Source organism: Cricetulus griseus, chromosome 6 (assembly GCF_003668045.3).
Source record: "Cricetulus griseus strain 17A/GY chromosome 6, alternate assembly CriGri-PICRH-1.0, whole genome shotgun sequence".
In the NCBI taxonomy this organism is placed as follows: Eukaryota; Metazoa; Chordata; class Mammalia; order Rodentia; family Cricetidae; genus Cricetulus; species Cricetulus griseus.
Window position 1 is genome coordinate 24,184,003 of NC_048599.1, and position 13,793 is coordinate 24,197,795.

General features: G+C 38.4%; 1 protein-coding gene across 12 annotated transcripts in view; it reads left to right on the forward strand.

Annotated features, from left to right (window-relative positions):
• Ncoa6 (nuclear receptor coactivator 6) overlaps nt 1–13,793 on the forward strand; it is an 84,269-nt gene that overhangs the window by 18,522 nt on the left and 51,954 nt on the right. For 8 of the 12 annotated variants that reach the window (XM_027421390.2, XM_027421389.2, XM_027421393.2 and 5 more), the window contains exons 2-3: nt 7,829–7,898; nt 13,511–13,612. The gene's annotated coding sequence lies outside the window, so the exon portion shown is untranslated. The remainder of the gene's footprint in view (nt 1–7,828; nt 7,899–13,510; nt 13,613–13,793) is intronic. The other 4 variants (XM_035446740.1, XM_035446743.1, XM_027421392.2 and 1 more) reach the window with 1 other exon arrangement.

The following is a 13,793-nucleotide window of genomic DNA, read 5'->3' on the forward strand; positions in this document are numbered from 1 at the left end:
TTCTTAATGGGTTAAACCATATAAAATAAAGACATCTTGCTGGGCATTGGTAGCTCAAGGCTTTAATTCCAGCAGAAGCAAACAGATCTCTGTGAGTTTGAGGCCAGCCTGGTATACAGAGTGAGTTCTAGGACTACCAAAGCTACACAGAGAAACCCTATTTTGAAAACCAAAAACAAATAAAGGCATCTTGATACCATACTGTGGCATGCATATCTTACAAATACAGATATAATTACTGTAGGTAGACTTTTATGTCTCACCGGCCAGTTCCCAAATAACCACACAGAGAATATGAATTATAAATGCTTGGCTTGTTACTAGCTTGCACTTACATTTTAAATTGACCCATATTTTTTATCTACCCTCTGCTACATGGCAGTACCTTCTTTCAACATGGCATGTTCATCTTGCTTCTCTCTGCATCTGCTCAAGACTCCCAAGTCTTCTCCTCCTTCTTCCCAGCATCCTCTTAGTCTGGTTCTCCCGCCTAACCTTATTCTGCCTACCTATAGGCCAGTTAGCTTCTTTATTAAATCAACCACAGCGACATATTCCTCATTTCCCCCTTTTGTCTAAATAAAAAAGGAAGGTTTTAACATAATGCAATTATATACAACAAAAACAGTTATCAAGTAAGAATTATAATATCCAATCCATTTATATTTAGCAAAATTAGAGATTTGCTAATCTTAAAATATTATCTTTGTGAGTCTAGAGTTTTGTACCTAATTCACCTTTTTGTCATAACTAAGGAAAACTTTAAGTCTAATTATTTAGTTTTTAACTCCGTCAAAGATCCTAGAAAGTTGTAATATTACCTAATGGCAAGGCCATCTGGCTGCCTGGACAGTTACCCAAAGTTCTTCTGTAAGGTTGTGACATCTATCTTTGGCCTACAGGCCTTGTATATCTGACAGACATTTATAAGAAGCAGGGAATTTTGAAGAACTGATCTACCTTGTCTTGGCAAAGTTTAGCAGTCACTTTTTTGCATACTGCTGGTCCAGTTAGGACAGTATACTGTCAGCAATTGAGGCAAGAGCAATTTCTTTGCCCAAATGGCTAGCTTTTGCCATAAAGAAAGCCAACTCCATACGGAGGTTCTTTGATGCCCATCATCCTTTTTTTTGAAGTAGATTGTCAAGAGCAGACATGTCTCACTGTCATGAAAAGCCTTTGGTGTATTAAACATATTAAATGCCATATTATATTGGTTTTTGAAGTGTTTGAAGACCATCTATCTAAATAAATCTGTGTATGACCTTGAAAACATACCTAACAGAATTATAAGTTTGTTATAGAAAGCTTGATTATTATGGGTGACTACAATCAATCTGTATTTCTTAATTATACATTACATTTTTAAATGAGCTCCATAAATGCAATACCCTAAACAACAGTAGAAACATAATATACAGTATAACAAATGTAAATTTGTACCAATGAACCAAAATCCATGCCAATGTAAAATATTTTGAGATCAATAGTTTGTTGATTAAAGTAGATTCAATAATCTATCATTTCATGTCAACATTTCTATATTATATCCCCCTTTTTTCCTTCAGTAAGAGATCTTTGAATCTAACTCCTTTTTGTTTTGTTTTGTTTTTTAGTTTTTTGGTTGTTGCTTTTTTTTTTTTTTTTACCATGACCAATAATAATTTGTGACCAAACCCCCTAAACAAAGACAAACATCCATAATTCATCTTTTGGGGATGTAGATGTTGCTTTCCATAGATGGCTTCCTACTATCTGGGAACACTGGCATTTTAGGGAGACCCTGAAAAATTTAGGATAATGGTTAAGTCTTGGCTGGAGTAGTCTGTGAGGCTGGACCATCTCAGCCAGCATCCCGGAAATTGTTTGGATATAGAACTCTAATGAAACTGTAACAGAAGTGTTCTGAGATGCTGAGTTACCTGGGCCATTTGCTCTGGTTCCATTGCTCTGAAAATACATAAACTTCTAAAGGTAATATACATATCTGCATTAATACAAGTATAGACTGTATTATTATTATCTTATGTTAAAATGTTTTCTAGTAAAATACATGTTAATGTGTTTTGTATTTTTCCTAGGATTATTTTGTGTGTCTGTAGCCAGGATTTTTAGGAGGTCTTCTCTGATCAAACCTGATCCATATCAACCTGGCATGAATCCACAACCTCTCATTTCTTTTTTTTTTTTAAGTGAACTTTTTGACATTATTGTCATTTTTTTAAGGATTTTATTTATTTATTATGTATACAACATTCTGCTTCCATGTATATCTGCACACCAGCAGAGGACACCAGATCTCATAACAGATGGTTGTGAGCCACCATGTGGTTGCTGGGAATTGAACTCAGGACCTCTGGAATAGCAGCCAGTGTTCTTAACCTCTGAGCCATCTCTCCAGCCCCCACCTCTCATTTCTTGTAGAAATAAAAGCATGACCTATCACCCAAAGCAACACACCTTTTGACTTCCATTTTGAAGTCAAGATATTTTTTAGAATAAATAGGTTGATTTAATCTAGCAGCTTTCATAATACAATGTCTCTTAGCAGCTCTTTCATCAACAATCAAAAAGTTTAAAGACAGCACAATAATATGCAGGATTCAGACTGTGTATTTTCCATCTTTACGTGACCTGAGTTTGAACCCCAGGACCCACATGATAGAAGGAGAAAGCTTAGTCCCAACAGTTATTTTCTGACCTCTGTATGTGTACGTTGTGTGCATGAGTGTATGCCCACTAATGTAACAAAAAAATTTTTTAATTACTTACAAGCCAGGCGTTGGTGGCACATGCCTTTAATCCCAGCACTTGGGAGGCAGAGGCAGGTGGATCTCTGTGAGTTCGAGGCAAGCCTGGACAGGCTCAAACAATACAGAGAAACCTTGTCTCGAAAAAGAAAAATTATTTATAGTTGTAAGTATCCTGGAACTTACTTTGTAGACCAGGCTGGCCTTGAGCTCACAGTGATCCACCTATCTCTGCCTCCCAAGTGCTGAAATTAAAGGTGCACACTACCACATCTGCTTTGTGAATCTTTTTTTTTTTTTTTTTTTTTTCGAGACAGGGTTTCTCTTTGTAGCTTTGGAGCCTATCCTGGCACTCACTCTGGAGACCAGGCTGGCCTCGAACTCAGAAGAGATCCGCCTGCCTCTTCCTCCCAAGTGCTGGGATTAAAGGCGTGTGCCACCAACGCCCAGCTGTGAATCTTTTTTAATGCATACGTTGTAAATTACATTCTAGAGTCAAATGCCTAAATAACTTGGGATCTTACTAATACAGTGAGGGTAACACTAGAAATAGTAATGGACAAAAACATGAGCATTCACACAGAAAAGATTTTGGCAGATTATATAAGCATGGACATACATGTTGCTGATCTTTCAATTCCTGAACAATCATAATAAAATCATTATCCTTTATATTCAGCTAGGGGAATTTCTTGAAAAGCATCCAAAGGGAATAAATAACAGCAAGTGTAGCAAATGAGGTCTAAGCACAAAGTAAAGCTACAGAATTATATTCAACAGGAAGCTCACAGTACTTAATTTTGTGGGGAGAAACAAAGCCTGGACTCAGTACTGTTATCTAATGTGCCAGGCTAAAAAGGGATTTTGCAACTTAGTCAGACAAAGAAGCAATATGCTGAGGAAATCTTATACCAATAATTGAACATTTAAACCTTACGGAGAAGGACAACCATAATGTGTTAGCATGTTTTTAATGGGTTTCATCTATGTTCAAGAACAGTATCTTGAGATTCATATACTACAACAAAAAAGCAACACAACATTCTTTTTTATTATTTTTATAATTGTAATTAGAACAATTTTAAATTAGAAACAAGCTTCTTTTACATGTCAATCCCAGTTCCCTCTCCTTCTCTTCCTCCCCTGTCCCCTCCCCCCCATCCTAACCCCTTTCTGCTCCCCAGGGAGGGTGAGGCCTTCCATGGGGGAATCTTCAAAGTCTGTCATATCATTTGGAGCAAGGCCTAGACCCTCCCCCATGTGTCTAGGCTGAGAGAGTGAGTATTCCTCTATGTGGAGTGGGCTCCCGAAGTCCATTCGTGTACTAGGGATAAATACCGATCCACCATCAGAGGCTCCATAGATTGCCCAGACCTCCAAACTGACTTCCTCCTTCAGGGGGTCTAGATCAGTCCTATGCTGGTTTCCCAGCTATCAGTCTGGGGTCCATGAGCAACCCCTTGTTCAGGTCAGCTGTTTCTGTGGGTTTCTCCAGCCTGGTCTTGACCCCTTTGCTCATCACTTCTCCCTCTCTGCAACTGGATTCCAGAGTTCAGCTCAGTGTTTAGCTGTGGGTGTCTGCTTCTGCTTCCATCAGCTACTGGATGAAGGCTCAAGGATGGCATTAAGGTAGTCATCAATCTCATTATCAGAGAAGGGCATTTAAGGTGGCTTCTCCACTATTGCTTAGATTGTTAGTTGGGGTCAAACTCATAGATCTCTGGACATTTCCCTAGTGCCAGATTTCTCTTTAAACCTATAATGGCTCCCTCTATTATGGTATCTCTTTTCTTGCTCTCCTCTATTCTTCCCCTGATTCAATCTTCCTGTTCTCTCTTGTCCTCTTCCCCTCCTCTTTTCCCCCTCTCTTTCTTCTAGCTCCCTCTCCCCTCCCCCCATGTTCCCCATTAGCTCAGGAGATCTTGTCCCTTTCCTCTTCTCTGGGGGACCATGTATGTCTCTCTTAGGGTCCTCCTCGAAACACATCATTCTAAGTTTTCTCCTTGCCTTAAAGAGAAATCTTCTTTTGTAAAATTAAGTGAGCTTAATTCACCTTTTCAGAATTTCCCAGCCAGTCATAGTGGGATATGCTTTTAATCTTGGCATTTGGGAGGCAGAGGCAGCTGGATCTGTGAGTTCAAAACTAGCCTGATCTACATGGTGAGTTCCAGGCCATACAGGGCTACATAGAGACCCCATCTGAAGGAAAAAAAGAATTCTCCCTGTTCTTTCATAATCTTTTCATTGCTTCTTTCAGGTTCTTCATATTTTTTAAAAAGTATTCATTTTTATTTTTGTGTGTATCAGTGTTTGCCTACATGTATGTGTGTATGTGTATCACATGTGTGCCTAATACTCATGGAGGCCAAAGAGGGGATGGAATTCTCTGAGCCATTATATGGGTGCTGGGAACTGAACCTGAATACTTGCAAGAGCAGCAAGTGCTCTTAATTGCCGAGTCATCTCTCTATCCCGTCATCCATGTCTTTAAAAAAATGTTACACTATTGAATACTTGGTCCTGCAATGCTTGACTTCCATGGTACCTTCCTGTACCTTCCTGTTTGCCACATTGCTATTATGTGAGTGATCAGGGGACTAAGGTGGTAATTGCTAGGTCTCTATTATAAAGTTGCATTTTTTTTTCTTTGTGATTTCTTAGAAATGTGTATCTGAGAAAATATATTGTATTAATTAGCACTTTTCATCTCATTTGGCCATTTGTTCAGTATGATTTGATACATTCCATATATATTTATTTATATTATGCACATAAAATTGTATTCAGTATAACCCAAATTGATCAACTGTTATTACAGATAAACTTCAGTGTTAGGAGATAACTGAAAGCAGAGCTGGGGTGAGGAGGTTACACACAAACACCTGATAATATAATTGGAGGCATTTCTTTTGTAGGATTTTGTGATGGTTTGTGCCTGCTTTTTTTTTTCCCCTCTGTGTGTGTGTGTGTGTGTTTCTGTATGTCTGCCTGTCTGCAGATACCAGAAGAGGACACTGGATACCTGAAACTGGAGTTATTTACAGGAGGTTATGAGCTGCCTGATAAGGGTGCTGGGATCTGGACTCCAGCCTGCTAGAAAAATAGCAAGCACCTAACATCTGAGCCATTTCTCCAGCTCTGTATCTGTAAAAACAAACTAATAAATAAGTAAAATAATTTTTTAAGCAGACAAATCTGTAAAGCATAAAGCTCTTGAGTTAAAAACCTTTCTTTTCTTTTTTTTTTTTTTTGACACAGGGTTTCTCTCTGTAGCCTTGGATGTCCTGGAACTTGCTCTGTAGACCAGGCTGGTCTCACCTCTATATCCTGAGTACTGGGACTAAAGGTGTGCACCACCACCTGGCCTACAACTTCTATTTTTATTTATTTTTTAATTTTTTTGCCTTTGAGTATATCATACATTTCTTTCTAAATCATAAAATGATATCTAATTAATTTTTATCAACTGCATATTTTGATTATGTACTTCAGTGGATATTTCTGAGTCTTTCCATTATAAACAATCTTACATATTATTTGTGTATATTTTTAAATGTAGGGTTTTTTGTTCTGTAAATCCCCAAATGATAAATTTCAGTTTTATTTTAAACTGTGAGATGAGTTTTTTGACAAAGGTTATCATAGTTCCCTACCCACTTACACTGGAGAAGAATAAATGTTTTGTTTATAGTTCTTGAATGTTTTAAAACCTAAAAGAAACCTGAAAATCTATTTAGCTGTAGCTCATGATCTGGCATCTTATTATATAACTTAAGGAACTGTTGATTCATAAAAATTGTGTATTGCCTCACAACTTTACTGACTGCCACAAGGAGAACTCAAGGCAAAGCCACCCTAGTATGGTCGGCCTCTCTCTTCCCATATCACATTGTGTGTTAGTGTAGTTGGTGCTCATCAGAGTCAGACATGGTGGCACATACCTGTGACCCTAGCACTTGGAAGGCTGAGGTGGGAAGATTAGGAGCTTTAGGTTAGCCTGGACTACAAAGCTAGTTCTGTCTAAATAAATAAATAGTGAATAAAGCTATATTATTCTGAATATGTATACCAGCTGATCTTAGTATTTGAAAAATGAACACTAGTAGGTTAGGACATGTTTGTATGGGTTCTAGGCTTTATTTCATTTCCATGAATGGATGGTATAGTAACTGTACTATGGCACAATTGTGGGTTAGTGACATCTGTTATTTTATTTGTTTGTTTTTATTTATTTGTTTCTTTGTTCGTTTTTTACAGTTGTCATTTATAAAGTAATTCTTTCAGAATATAAAATAAAAGCTAAATTAAAATGTATGATGTTATCAACATACTTATAGTTTAAAACAGAAGAACACCTATATGGACTGTGTGGTCAAGCTGGGACAAATGAGCTAGCCTGTGAGACTCCAATGCATATTATAAATCTCTTAGGGTTTCTACATTGGGCAAATACATATTGCCTTTCTCTCTCTCTCCTTTCCCTTTCTCCCCCTTCCTCTTCTCCTATGCTCTTCCTCTTTTCCTCTTTTGAGACAGTCTCAAAGCATTTCACAGGCTAGCCTAGAATACATTGCATAGCCCAGGCTTTCCTCCTGGGCTATGTGTCTGTATTTTAAGTATGTCAATTGAAATATAATATTCATTAAGAAAAATGTGCCAGGCAGTGGTGGTGCATGCCTGTAATCCAAGCACTCCAGAGGCAGAGGCAGGCAAATCTTTGTGAGTTCAAAGCCAGCCTGGTCTGCAGAGCTAGTTCCAGGACAGGCTCCACAGAGAAACCTTGTCTCAAAAAACAAAACAAAGCACAAACTGTAAACATCATGATTTTAAAAATGAATTGACATGTGTAAGTAACTGTTATACAGCTGTTTGAAAATACCTTGAGCATTCTTGGTGATAATAGTTTACTTGCTAAAAACCACTGTGCTAAGAGACTATATGTCATTTCTTTTACAACTCTTTAGAATAAATTAACAGAAATAATAATAGGTGGAATTTGGCTTAGAATCTGTTTACTGGGTTTATTTGGTCTTTTCTGATATTTCTCCTCTTCTTTGTTCTTTTCCCCTTTTGTCTAGGTCCTGGGAGGAATGGAGAGGGGTCCTATTGACTACCTTCTCTGAAAGTGTTCAGAGAGTTCTTAAACAGGTCTGTCAATTCTATGGAATACAAATGAAAGTTGAATATCTTGAAAGACTTAGTTTCAACTAAAAGGATTAAATTAGAAATATACTTTTAAATTTTTTGGGCAGTGCTGGAATTGAACCTAGTGTCTCATATGTGTTAGGCAAGCACTAAACCACTGAGCTATCCTAACATCTGACTCTGAGCTATCCCTGAGTCCATAAACTTTACTTAAAAATTTTGAACATTTATGATATGTGTATGTATGTGGATGTGTGAGTGCCGTGGTGTTATATACGGAGGCTGGAGGAAAGGTAGTACTTTCCTTCTACCATCTGAGTTTTGGGAAGATTGAACTTACCCTACCCCTGTCATTTGCTTTTTCTTTTGTTGTGGTGCTGGGGTTTGAAGGCAAGACCTTGCTTATGCTAACTAAGTAAGAAAATTCCCTCAGCCCTGAGATTTGCTTTTCTGTTGGTGCCCCCCCTTTTTTGTTTTATTTATTTATCTATTTATTTATTTATTTTTGAGACAGGATCTTATTAATGGAGACTTGGCTGGCCTGGAACGTGCTATGTAGACCAGGCTGGCCTTGAACTCACAGAGGTTGACTTGTTTTGCCTCCTGAGTGCTGGAATTAAAGGTGTCTGCCACGATGACCAGCTATTTGTTTGTGTTTGATCAGTCTTACAGGGCTTTAGATTTTGAGTCATTAGAAAAGCCTTTCCACTTAAAGATTACAAATGTTGGTTCTGTGTTTCTATAATACTAAGATGTAATATTTGAAGTTTTTGGTCTGTTTGGAGTTATTGTGTAGCAGGAGAAATAGATCTAATTTTATTAATCTTCTAGATGACTACCTTGTTCCATTATATAAAGACAAGAATTCATTTTTTCTTCACCTTTATGAGATATTAAAATTCCAAAATTCAGTTAATCTCCCATGCACTATAAATTTCCATAGTAGGTCTAACTATTGAGAATATACTGTATGCATCAATGCTTGCTAGTGTGTGTGTGTGTGTATGTGTGTGGTAAATGCATATGGGAGGTGGGGCATAGAACCAGCTTGCCTAGAAGTCAGAGGACTTTGGATGTCCTGATGTGTCACTCTCCACCTTATTCCTTTGAGAAAAATTCTTTCAGAACCTGGAGCTATAAGGTAGCCAGCAAGCCAGTGAACCTCTTGCATCCACCCCACAATGCTAGAGTTACAGGTGCACACTTGCCATGCCCAGCTTTTTATTTTTTTAAAGGATTTATCTATCTATCTATCTATCTATCTATCTATCTATCTATCTATCTATCTATCTATCTATCTATCATGTATACAGTGTTCTGCCTGCAGGCCAGAAGAGGGCACCAGACCTCATAACGGATGGTTGTGAGCCACCATGTGGTTGCTGGGAATCAAACTCAGGACCTTTGGAAGAGCAGTCCGTGCTCTTAACCTCTGAGGCATCTCTCCAGCCCATGCACAGCTTTTTATGTGGGTGCTAGGGATTTGGGTTCTAATTCTCATGCTTGCACAGCACCCACTGTCACCCACTGAACCATTTCTCCAGCCCCTAATAACAAGTTTTAATCTGATACGGTTTAAACATTTTCTAATCTGATTATTCAGAGTTTTCCTACAAACCTTAGAGTCAGGTTGTCTAGTTAAATTATAAATTAGGGAAAACTAACACATGCGAATCTTTGCACATGAGAGTATTACTTTATCCATGTCTTTAAAATTTTGTTATTCATAAGCATTTAAAATTTTTTTGATGTATACATTTTGTCTTCATGTATGTATGGTATGGGTGTGTACCATGGATCTACCTGGTTCCCAAAGATCCAGGCTTCAGATCCCCTGGAACTAGAGTTATGGATGGCTGCAAGCCACCATGTGCATGCTTGGAATCGAACCCAAATCCCCCTGCAAGAGCAACAAGTGCTCTACCAATGAGCTCTCTCTCCAACCCCCTTCATAAGTATTTTTAGGTTTTCTTTTTATATCTTGACCTTTCTCTTTAGTTAAAGAATCTAACTTTCTTGTCACTATTAAAAATGAGATCTTACCCCATGTGTTGATGAATTCATAGGTAATAAATGCTGGGTTTTTTTCCTGTATATTTTGTACCATGCCGCTTTGCTTAATTGGTTATCTGTCCTTTGCTTGGCTTTCAAGAATACAGACTTTCAAGTCTGTCGTTTTTGTTAGTTTTACATTCTTTCTGATTTTTTAAAAGATTTTATTTATTTATTATGTATACAATATTCTGCTTCGATGTATATCTGCACACCAGAAGAGGGCACCAGATCTCATTACAGATGGTTGTGAGCCACCATGTGGTTGCTGGGAATTGAACTCAGGTCATCTGGAAGAGCAGTCAGTGCTCTTAACCTCTGAGCCATCTCTCCAGCCCTTGTGATATTTTTTAACCTTTGTTTCTTGTTTCGTTTTACTGATTTTTATACTTCTGTGCTCCTGACTTCATTGATATACCCTGCCCTCCTCTGTGAAGCTGCTGCTGACTTGTGCTTGTTGTTTTCCGTGTGTCGTGCTTCACATATGCAAGTACTCCTCCCCCCACCATTCCCCCAGTTACACACTAGTCCTCACTTTTGTGCTGAAGAAATCAATGTTGTCATGTTAAGAAAGCATTTGGGTTTTTTTGTACTTTTGTATTTTTTTTTTTTTTTTTTTTGAGACAGGGTTTCTCTGTGTAGCCCTGATTCTTCTAGAACTTGATCTGTAGAACATTCTGGCTTTAAGCTCACAGAGATCCACCTGCTTCTGCCTCCCTAATGCTGGGATTAAAGGCGTGTGCCACCAAAGCATGGCTATTTGTATGTTTTTTTTGAAATTTAGAAAAATTGTCATCAAGAATGAATGGTTAAGTCATTTGGCTTCTAATCCAGATATACTGGAGGCTAACGCAACAGGATCAAGAATTTAAGGCTAGCCTGAGTTACACATTGCCAGTCCAGCCCAGGCTGGCATGGTGTCACACACCTTTAATCCCAGCATTTAGGAGGTAGAGGTAGGTGGATCTATTCATTTGAGACCAGGCTGTGGTGTACATAATGAGTTCCAGGACAGCCGGGGCTACATAGTCACACCCTGTCTCTAATTAAGTAAATTGCCACCCTAATAGTTGGTACCTCTCTCAAAAAAGAGGGGGTGGGCACTAGGGAAATAGCTAAGTGGCAAAGTTAAAATGAATATATAAAAGCCTAGATTCAGTACCCAGTTTGGCAGACAGGGCTAAGTTACATCAGTGGAGAGAACCACATAACATTTTCCCCCAGTATCCTGATACCAAGTTTGCTTTGAATTCCAACAACAAACTTCACTTGGTCATGATGCATTATTATTCTTTTAAAGTACTACCAGAGTCTATTTAAAATTTAACTCAGAATCTCAAACGTTGGTGTAAGACCAAACAATGTAAGAAAGATTGATCTGTAGCTTTCTGCCTACAAATTGAGTATTTATATTTACTTCATAAAGTGAATTGAAGGGCTCGCAAGATTACTTATTCCATAAAGGTGTTTGCTACAAAGCCCGATTACCTGCATGCATCCAGTCACTAGAACCTACAAAGAAGTGGAAGGAGAGAATTGACTCTCTGAAGCTGTCCTCTTGACCTCCGTGTTAGTGCTGTGGCATTGGTATGCCCACATACGTACAAAAGAAATTTTAAAAAAAGACTTGAAAGGTTTTCCTGTATACTGTGTGCTCTGGGACAACTTCAGGGCCATTAGACTTCTGTGCTCTTTAAAGGATTGTTTAGTTTTTCATTACGTTTGTATGTGCTGTATGAGTGAATGGCCATGGTGGGGAAAAAGAACTGTGAAAAGGTGAGAATGAAAAATTAGTTCAGATTGACTTCACCTGGATCAGACTTTGGGGAGTCTGATGTCAGGTGGTTTATCCAACAAATTTAAACACAGTATAATTTGGGGAAAGGTTTCCGGGTGTAATATAATCCCCGTGGCACAAGGAAGCATAATTACATCGAAACTCAACTCAGCCTTATCATTTCTTTGAAGAAATAGGTTACCCATACTAGCTTAAAGACCTAAAGGTCTGGCCTGGTTTTCGTCATTCAAATAGCATGGAGGTCTTTTAGGCTATTAGCCCACATTGGTCCTGGTTGTGGGAGCTTGGGGGAGCCCCTGGCCATACACATAATATAAGGCTCATTTAGACTACTGGATAGCTCTGGTCCTGGTTGTGGGAACTTGAGGAGCCCCTGGCTGTGAAGTTCATTTAGAATATTAGCCAACTCCAGTCCTGGTTGTAGGACTTGATATGACCTGGTCCAACACAGGACACAGATCCCTAGGCTGCTAAGCACTTCCAGTGACCAGCTTTCTGGGTGGAAAAATAGGTTTTACACCTTTCCTATTGGAAAGACATCCTATGTGCTTAATATTCGTGGTTTCCCTGGAGATCTTTGGGTGCAAGGGCCTTCATGCTGCGCTCTCAACTTGGGAGGAGTATAGTATTGATTTTGTAGCTGCTCATGGATGCCTTTATGGGTGGATCTCTTGAGTTCAAGACTACCTGGTCTGCACAGTGAGTTCCGGGACAGCCAGGGCTACACAGAGAAACTGACACTGTGACCCAACAGGAATATCTTAGTTTAGATTGTTTCTGGAAGCTATTTTGTTACATAACACTTAATGCAGCAAGTGTGAAATAACATTTTTCCTGTCTCAAAAAAAAATATGTTATGATGAGCAAAATCTTGACCAAAATAGTCTTCAGTGCTTTTCATTTTCTTTGTTGCTTTCATTTTTGCTGTGGTTTTTCAAGACATGGTTTCTCTGGTAGTCCTGGTTGTCCTAGAACTCAATCTATAGACCAAACTGGGCTCAAACTCACAGAGATCCTCCTGCACCACCACCACCACCCAGCTTATTGTTTTCTTTCTTTACTTTCTTAAATTAACTAGTTATATAACTACTTTAAAAAATATTCTCCCAAAATAAAAATATTTGAGCTGGGCATGATAGCCCCTGCCTGTAATCACAGCACACAAGGTGAGACCAGAGGATTGCCAAGAATTCAATATCAGAGTTGGCTACAGAGTAACTACCTGACTCACATTTGAAAAAAATTATTAATTTACCTGTTTATTTTTGTTTTATTGAGTTAGAATCTTATGAAATGCAGGCCTCATGCTGTCTTTGCTGAAGGCTCGCCTTGAACTCTTAATCCTCATGCTGAGTGCCCCCTCCCCTCCCTAGTGCTGAGATCACCAGCCTGAGCAGCTGGGCCTGTTCCCTTCCTGAGGTTGGTTGGTTTGTTATGTTGTGTTTTGTTTTGTTTTGTTTTGTTTTGTTTTGTTTTGAGACAGGGTTTCTTGTGTAGCTTTGGAGCCTATCCTGGTACTCACTCTGGAGACCAGGCTGGCCTCAAACTCACAGAGATCCACCTGCCTCTGCCTCCTGAGTGCTGGGATTAAAGGCGTGAGCTACCAATGCCCGGCTGTTTTAGGATTTCTAATGAAAATTCTAATTTCTAGAGTTTCCATATTGACTTTATAACTTACTTGTTTGTATTTTTACCCTAATTTCTTTTTAATACTGTGGTTTTACTTGCCCCCCCCTCTTTTTTTTCTTCTCTTTCCTTTCTAAAGAATTCTGATTTGGCTGCTACTTTGAAATACATGCCCCAAAGATGCCACCTTGTTTGGATTTAGATGATGACCTGGAAAAGTGATAAAAATTAAGACATTTTGGTAAGTGAAGCTTTATGTAAGAGAATTTTTTAGAGTCCATCTTTTTGGTTTTATTTTAAATTTCATTATATATATAATATATACATATATATACATATACATACATATACATACATATATATACATATATATATATTGTTTGTGTGTTGCTTTCCTGTATGTCTGTGTATCACATTCATGC